Source organism: Crocodylus porosus, unplaced genomic scaffold (assembly GCF_001723895.1).
Source record: "Crocodylus porosus isolate Cpor-Errol unplaced genomic scaffold, CroPor_comp1, whole genome shotgun sequence".
Classification (NCBI taxonomy): Eukaryota; Metazoa; Chordata; order Crocodylia; family Crocodylidae; genus Crocodylus; species Crocodylus porosus.
Window position 1 is genome coordinate 139,172,827 of NW_017728931.1, and position 8,539 is coordinate 139,181,365.

The 8,539-nt window shown below is 45.1% G+C and overlaps 1 protein-coding gene across 1 annotated transcript in view; it reads left to right on the forward strand.

Moving 5' to 3' along the window:
• Nucleotides 1-8,539, forward strand: part of MKLN1 (muskelin 1) — a 103,167-nt gene that overhangs the window by 6,350 nt on the left and 88,278 nt on the right. The window lies entirely within an intron of this gene.

Consider the following 8,539-nt stretch of genomic DNA (forward strand, 5'->3'; position numbering starts at 1 on the left):
GCGGGACCTAAACCTGTTCGGTCTTCACAAGAGAAGGCTGAGGGGGGACCTGGTGACTGTCTATAAACTCAGTAGGGGGGACCAGAAGGGTTTGGGGGGACACTGTTTCCCCGAGCACCCCCTGGCATAACAAGGAATAATGGACACAAGTTGTTGGAGAGGAGGTTTAGATTGGACATCCGCAAGAACTACTTCACATTTAGGGTGGCCAGGAGCTGGAACCAACTTTGAAGGGAAGAGGCTTGATGCCTACCTGGCTGGACTCATTTGAGTCCAGTTTTTGTCCCATCCAGGCGGGGGGTCGGACTTGAAGATCTACAAGGTCCCTTCCAACCCTACTTCTATGATTCTATGATGCACTGGCCCTGGGCAGGAGCTGCCCCCGCAGCCCAATGGGTGGACCCGGTGCAGGAGGGAGCACTGCATTGCCATGGCTGCCAAGGTGAGACACCCCCTACCTACCTGGCAGCATCAGCGGGGCACAAGTCCACACTGCTGCGGTGCATCACTTTGGTGTTCACGGCAGTGTGGCACTCCTGGTGATGGTGGCGGTGGTGGGAGCACTGCACCTTCCTGCCCTGCTCTGCGCCCTCACACCAGGTCCCACCCATTGGGCCCAAGGCCTGCTGGTCTGGCCAGGCTGCAACCCCGTGCCTCACTATGAGTGCAGAAATCTGGGGGTGTGCATGATGCCCCGTGCCTACCTGTGCATTGTATGCCCACACCCCCTCTGCCCCACGCTGGGGGGTTGGAGCCTGGGGGCAGGGGACATCAGGTTGGGAGTGAGGGGCAACAACAGGGCTAAGGGGCTGCAGTTTGGGAGTGAGGGGCACCAGCAGGCATAGGGGGGGATGTGGGTTGGGAGTGAGGGGCAAAGGCAGGGCCAGGGTACTGGCATGTCAGGGCTGCTCAGCTCCACAAAATAGTGGGGAGGGACAATTGCTAGTGAGCAAAGGGGGCAGTGGGTGCTCTGATCTTTCCATCCATAAAACTAAAATCAAATGCCAAAATATATAGGTATTTATAATTGATTTAATTATGATTGAGAGGCACTGGTAAGCTTCCAAATTGCTTTAAAATTGTAAATATATCAATAACACATTGTGTTCAACTGGTACCTATGTATATAGGTACCAGTTAAACACAATGTGTCATGTGAAATGCCACACACATGTACACAATTAATTGTGGAAAAACTTGTATTTTTGGGAGTTTCAATCAACGAGTTTTAGATCTTTTATCAGAGGAAACCAGGATCCTCGCTTATTACGCAGTACAGTAAAAGCTTTATCTGGCACCCATGGGGAATGGAGGGTGCTGGATAACCGAGTGGCCTGAACAGGTGTCTTTGCCTGTTTGGGCCACTGCCTCTCCTGCCATGTCTGGGGTGTCGCTGCCCCTCCTGCTGCATCACTGTCCCTCCCATGGGCCCCAAGGGACAGGGAGTGGGGACCCACTCAAGCTGGTATGTCCCGTGGGGGCTCTGCAAAACTAAGTGCCATGGTGGGCACTTCCGGTTTCACTTTTCCCTTACAAGCTGGCATGCCAGTTAACAGAGCATGCCAGCTTGTAAGGTGCTGGAGAACTCAGCTTTTCCTGTAAATAGGCTGGGTCAGGGAGTCCAACCTTTGATCTACTGCTTTTAGGTTCAGCTCTTTTAATCTGATGTGCCCTGTTCACACTTCAACATTTTACTGTTCTGCTTCCCTCTAAACCTGCTTTGTTGCAGCCCGTTAAATAGTGCTTAGAAGCATCTCTGTTCAAGAGATGAGTCTTAATTGCTGCCATGGTTTTCACTTCGAAAAGCAGGAGGAAAATTGGCAAAAAGCAACCAGAGTAAAAGAACCTGGATCCCATGTCAAACTAGTTAACAAATCACTGTTTTTCTATCCTAGTTTAAAAAACAAATGAATTGTGGTGAATAATTTAGCTCACCCAGCACCATCACTTTACATGTAAGGTTTACATTGGCTCCTGACTTCTGCTGCTACAGAGTATCTTGAACAATTGCTTGCTTGCTTCAATAAAATGTGCATTGTAATGTGCCTAAAATTTCTACCCCTGTAGCTCTTGGACCCGGTAAGAACTAGAAAGTTGATTGGTTAAGCAATACTGGCATTCCCTGCTAACATGGAGGCACATTATGCAAGCAAAGGCATTTTTGCTTGTGTAACTTGTATTAGGGCTCTGGATGAAATAAGCCATGTTGGTGTTTCTGAATGGATGCCAAGGCTTCTGTTAATATAGAAATATTGCCAAAAACACGCATACCTGACACATGGTCTTGCAAAAATTTATGCTGTTAACCTGACACCTGCAGCTCTAAGCATTGTTCTTGTCCCAGCATATTGTAAATGCAGAAATAAGCAGTTCTTCCCACAATAAGTTAATTGGTGAATAACTTACATTTCTTACTTGGATGCCCTAAGTTTGTCACTGATTCTGAAGAAGGAAGGATGATTATCTGCACATGCACAGCTGCATTTGTAATGAGCTGCCTTTGCCAAACTTCAGTTAGTGAGGACTTGGGTAACTTATTAGACAGCATCAGGCAAACTGGGTGACTCTCCTGCTTATCCTCTACTGATCCCTTTTCTGTTGATTTGAACACACAATTGAATTCCTTTGCTGGTCTCCCTTATCTTCCTTCATGCTGGGCTAAACAGGAGGGCTGTGGAAGTACTCTCAATACTTCCGAGGTAGGGAAGTAGTTGAAACCCCTGATACAGAGACACTATGTTGCTTTCCTATGATCACACAAGAAGTCTATGTACATCTGGTTTCCAAAGGTCCAGGTTAGCATCTGAACAACTGGATCTTCCTCTTTGTTAGGCTTGAAGGTAAAATGTATGTTCGTTCTGGCCTGAACCCAACCCTACACTTCATGTTTGCCAACACTGTTTGCTTATGATGCTCCTTCGTTCTTTAAATGTTCTTCTGTTTAGTATTCTCTGTAATGCCCTTCTTTCATACTGTGTTGTCTGAGAGAGTTTCCTGTCCACCCATGGTTCTCAAACTATTCAGACTTGAGGCCCTTCTCAGTAGACACAAGGCACCCTTTGGCATATGCCAGCTCTTAATTTTCACTTGTGTTTTGACTATGAAAAAATAAAAGAGCAATTATTCTGTTGCAAAGAACTCAAAGACCGCAACAGGTCATAATGCTTTTGATACTGTGGATTCCTATTTGAAAACTTTGGGTTTATCTTGTGAATTATGTTTATGAACTTAACAGTGCTGATATTGTGTGGTAGCCTTGAAAGGATCTTAAGGCACCCTAGGGTGCCATGGCATCCTGGTTGAGAGTGACTGACTGCTGTATACCAAGCACCCTCCCTCTTCTCTAACCCTCTCCTTAACACTTTGTGAAACAATCCTCTGATACTTCACCTGGAGGACTTGAGATTTTTCTTTCTGAACCTTGTTCTGTATATTGTATTTTTCAGATTAAAAAATCTGCTACAAATCTTTGGGGTACTTTTAATGTGTGCTTGCAGCACTGCAAATACAGCCAGTTAAAGATAAATTTACAAATTCCCAATTTGCAAACCCTTAAATTTTATCCCAAAGCCTTTCAGAGACTGAACTGTTCTGCCATGGTAGACACCTGAGCACAAGAACAGCTGACCTTGCATTGGTCTTAAGTTCAAACTTTAAAGGAGCATGCAGAGGGGTGCAGTGAGCTTCACTGGGATGAATCATAGATGTAATTCAGCAGAAAAATTGTATTAGTGATTTAAACATAAAATGCTAGATTTAAATCCCATTCTGCATTCCTGTTTCTGGATGTTGCCATAGCATTCGACATGGAGAAAGCCAGGTGGATGAGAATGAATATCAGTGATGTTAGCTGCTTTTTGCAGTCCTTATGAGCACTGGTGTCTTTCTGTTCCCATCACCAGATTTTTTTTTCTGAGAACGTTATAGCCGACAGCCCTGCGTTCCCACAGACTCTTCTGACTTCTGTGTGCCTTGCGCTCAGAAAATGGGCAAATTTAAAACTCTGGCAGTTGTCCGGCTCCCTTAAAAAATAAATAAAAGGCTCCCTAAATCTTGACTGGTTTGCAGGCATAGCCCAAATACACAGGGGTGGCCAGTTTGAGTCCCTGGGGTGGGGGCAGAGCAGGGTGCAGGATGTGCTGAACACGGTAGGCCAGGGAAGACGGGGACAGGATGCACAGCGGGCCTGGGCCCGTTCCTCCCATCTCCCGCACTGCTGCTGGGTTGGCTTGGCCCGCTGCTCCCCGCTGTCCCTCCCGCCAGCGAGGAGTGGGGAAGCGGGCCTGGACCCCAACCAGCAGGAGCAGGCCCGGACGGGAGGTCTATCCCTGCCTGCTCTCCACATGTCATTCTTGATGGGCAGTCGGTTCGTATTCCTACAGAAAGCAAGCAGAGTCCAGGTTTTAAATGGACCTGTATGAGACTGCTGTGAAACACTGCTGCTTGAAGACAAACAGTCCACGTTTGTGTGATCTGCAAGCTCCAGACGCATTGTTCTGGTTACATTTAGTGACGTGCTTCATCTGGCCGGCGTCACGTTGATATCTGACATCTGGTCATCCATTGACAAATCATCCTCAAAGTCACTAGCCAGAAACGTAGTTGAGCTGCTCATAACGCTTGGTGCTTGCCAGGCTTATGGCGTGCAAGAAGGGAACAACCAGGTCTCTGCCTGGAAGTTTTTAGGGTAAAATTGAGCCACGCTTCAGGGTACAGACCTTGGAGTGGCAGGAGCGGTCGTTTTGTATTTCTTGGAACAAAAGTGTCAGAGGGACATTTTTCTAGCAGTGCTAGCTGAACTCCAGGGCATGTGAGGTAGAGCAGGATCATGAGGGCCTGCGTGGGGGAACACCTTTATTTATGGGTATATAAAATGGAGATGCGTTTGCAAACTCAGCGCCTGCCAGTACTGGGACTCACTGGCTAAGAACAAAGATCAGTGAAAGAAATGGATTCACCCTTGGGGTGGAGTAGAAACTCATGGGTTTCTTTCTCTTCTTCACTCCGAAGTCTTGGAAAATCTTCAGTAACGCCACAGCCACTTGAATTGTGGTTTGGGGTTGCTGTTCACCTCTGACTTTGGAGAAATTGTTATATTAGCTTATTTTAAAAGGTGTTTTCGCAGCTATTGGTGCTGCCAGCTTTCTCCCTCATTTAAAAAAGAAAATCTGCAGGGACTGAAGGGTAAACTTGCTGCCCCAGAGAAGACATTGCTTAATGTTAGCAGGAAAATAGGTAGGCATCTGTACAGGGATGAGGGTTGGGTTTTTAAAAGGAAACAAATTATATACAGGATTCTGTTTTTTCTAGCTGTAGAAGCCATATAATATGAACAAGTTGAAAACCATTCTAATTTACCATGTAATTACTTCCCTCAGATCCTGCATAAATCCTTTGTGTTTAAACTTTAATTGGCTGCCAAACGAGTTAATTTTATGTTGCTGATCAATAGCTTCTCTCTAGAAGTTGCTTGTTTATCGCCTCCAATGCATCTCAAAGTGGTGTGAAGGAGTTTATGTACCTTTGTTTGCTGAAAATATTCTGCAGTTGCATTTGAAGAGGGTAAAGGTGCATTTTGATCCATGTGAAATAGATTTCTTGGCCAATGAAAAAGTTCCCTTTAAATCTAGTATGCACTTCTTAAAAACTTTGAAAATGTTCCAGATTGTTAATGTTTCATTGGAAACAGCTGACCAAAACCTAATCTGGCCTAGATCTGATCTTTCTCTGTGGCTGTGCAGCGCACTGTTTATTTGGATGTGCTTGAACTTTGCCATCCGGACCAAGAGCGTAAGCAGTGCACTGGGGTAGACCTGGTGCAAGGTCCACCCAGGATCCTCCCCCCTTTTCCCTTGGGTCCAGCAACCAACAATTCAGCTTCCAAAATCAAGCCATTACCGCTTTATAGTATAAGGAGAACAAACATGGAACTGCTCCCAGCTGAAAGAAACATTTCTGGGAATTGAGCTGGAATATTTCCAAACCAATGTCCCGTGGAAGAAAAGAAGCATTCTTAAAAGAAGCTGAAGGCGCAGTAGGGGAGAAGTGTCATGTCTTGACAAGTGCAGCCTGTGGGTGTTGAGTATGAGAGAGAGTTTAAGCTACTCTTTTCAGGTCATATATGGTGTAATTCATCCTCTTTGTCTATTTGTGTCTATTGGCTGCCATAGGGATAAGAGTTGTTGTTTAGCTGCCTTCCTGAAGACCAAACTTTGTAATGTTTTCAGAAAGATTGGATCTTATGAGTGTTTGGCTAGAGAAATCTGTCTGATTTTTCTGTTGATATGGAATTTCTTACCAACTTCAAACAATGTGATGGATATTGCGCATATATGTCTGAATCCAAATTGATACTTGGTTTTAAAGCTAAAAATGACCAGTATGGGTCTTCATTCCAGTCACATATTCTTCTCCTTTTTTTTTTTCTCTTCCCAACCAAAAGGGAAAAAGGCCAACAAGAGAACCCTCAGACAAACACCTGAGAAGATAGTTGAGAAATAACTCCTGTGAACTTTCCTACTAACCAAAACCAGTACTGGAAATGATTTTTATCCTAGCTCTGAGCTGTAAACTGAGGCCCCTGTGTAACTTGGTGGCTCTCAACCAGGGTGCCAAGGTACCCTGGGGTGCCTCGAGACTCTTCCAAGGGTGCCGCAGGGTGCCACATGATGTTATTACCGAGGTGGGCAAACATGACATGAGATGAAACCAGAGGGTGCCTATAGACATGCAGGGAGGCTGCTCTGATGCACTGTAATTACAACGCGTCAGAGCAGGCTCGATTTAATCGAGTTTGCTAGAGCATGTTAATTAGCGCCCTCCAGCAGCCTCTATCTCATGTATCTGTCTCCCCACGCTTCAAAATGGCAATGGCGGCGGGAGCACTTTTAACTAAAGCTCATTTGATGAGCTTTAATTAAAAGTGCCCCTGTAACATTTTTTGAAGCGTGGGGACACTGGTACACGAGACACAACGGGCGCTTTTAATTAGGGCGGCTCTTGGAGTTGCTCTAAATAAAGCATGTCCCCTACTCCTGGAGCATATGTGAAAGTGCCCAGAGATTTTTAAATAGAGATTCACTGTTTTAAAAAAAAAAAAAAAAGACCTCCTGTGGTCTTTTTGAGTTCTTTGCAGCAGTAATATTTTTTCTTTGCAGCAGTAAATGGGTCAAAAGTAAGAGCTAGCATTTTCTGAGGGGTGCCTCGAGTTTAGTGGGGTATGCCTTCAGCTGAATGAGGGAGGCCTAGAGCCTGAAGAGGTTGAATACCACTGGTTTAAATAAACACGACCCTCCCCTGTCCCCAGCACATGCACATGCACCTTGTGTAATCATTGTATAGTTAGGGATTCACACATGTGCTATCCAGATGTAGCCATTTATAAGTGGCTTAAAAATGCATGTGCAACCTTTAATTTGAGCAATTTCCAACATAGGAGCATTAAGTTTTGGTGTCTCCACACCTGGAGAGTCCTGTCTTGGTCCTATTTTTTATTATTATTATTATTATTATTCCAGCCCCCAAAAGCCCAAGTCTTTGACCAGAATGCTGTTGCACTAGGCACTGTACAAATACAGAAAAAACAGCCCCTGTCCCAAAAAGCTTACAGCCTATGACAGATGCAGATGGATGGGAAACATAAGGCGGCAATGAGATGCTATTGATGTACGTGATGAACAGTGGTTTCAGTACAACACATCAGGTCTGTGAACATGGCAGAGTAAAAGGTTTTTAAGGAGGGAACTGAAGGACAGCAGCAAAGTACCCTTTGCAGATGTATTGGAAACTCATATCAAGCCTATGAAAAGTATGGAAAACATTCTATTTTATGGAGGGACTGATCAGAGGTAGGAGCTGGGCTCTTAATGAATGATTGAAAATGTGCGCAAACTTAGAAAGTGTAGGTAGCCACTTACAATCTGGCCAGGGAGCTGGGGTCAGTACTGCTTACAGAAAAGAGGATCTACCAGCAACCTGATAAGTTTTCATCCCTTTTCCTTTTGTAATTAACTCTTTTTGAAGAATTTCATGGCTATTTTTGCTCTTCCTGTTTTTGTTTAAATGCTGGAAGATGGAAAAACGAAACATTAGATCAGAGTGTTTTCTCCTTTTTGTTAGCTGGAACTCTAGAGATACTGTCTGACCTAGTTTCATTGCAACTTGTACTAAATGACTAATTTTATAACTGTGGTCAGCTTCCTTTTTCTTGCTTAAATAATGGAAATAGGAACCCATTTTTAATTTAAGCATGGCACACCAGAGGTTTATAGATCATTGGTGCCAGGCGGAAGATGCTGCCTTTTTCTGCGATCCTCAGTGCACAAGCCAAATCTATTCCAACACGGAGGAAAGGCAGCAAGAAGGCACAGCAGCCCCCCGGCTCTCCAGAGACCTAGCGGACCTGCTGTGGCTAAAAAGGAAAGCCTACAAAGGATGGAGGACGGGTTTCACCTCCAAGGAGGATTACTCCGTGCTGGTCCGGTCCTGCAGGGACCAAACCAGGAAAGCCAAGGCTGCAACTGAACTCCAACTAGCTTCA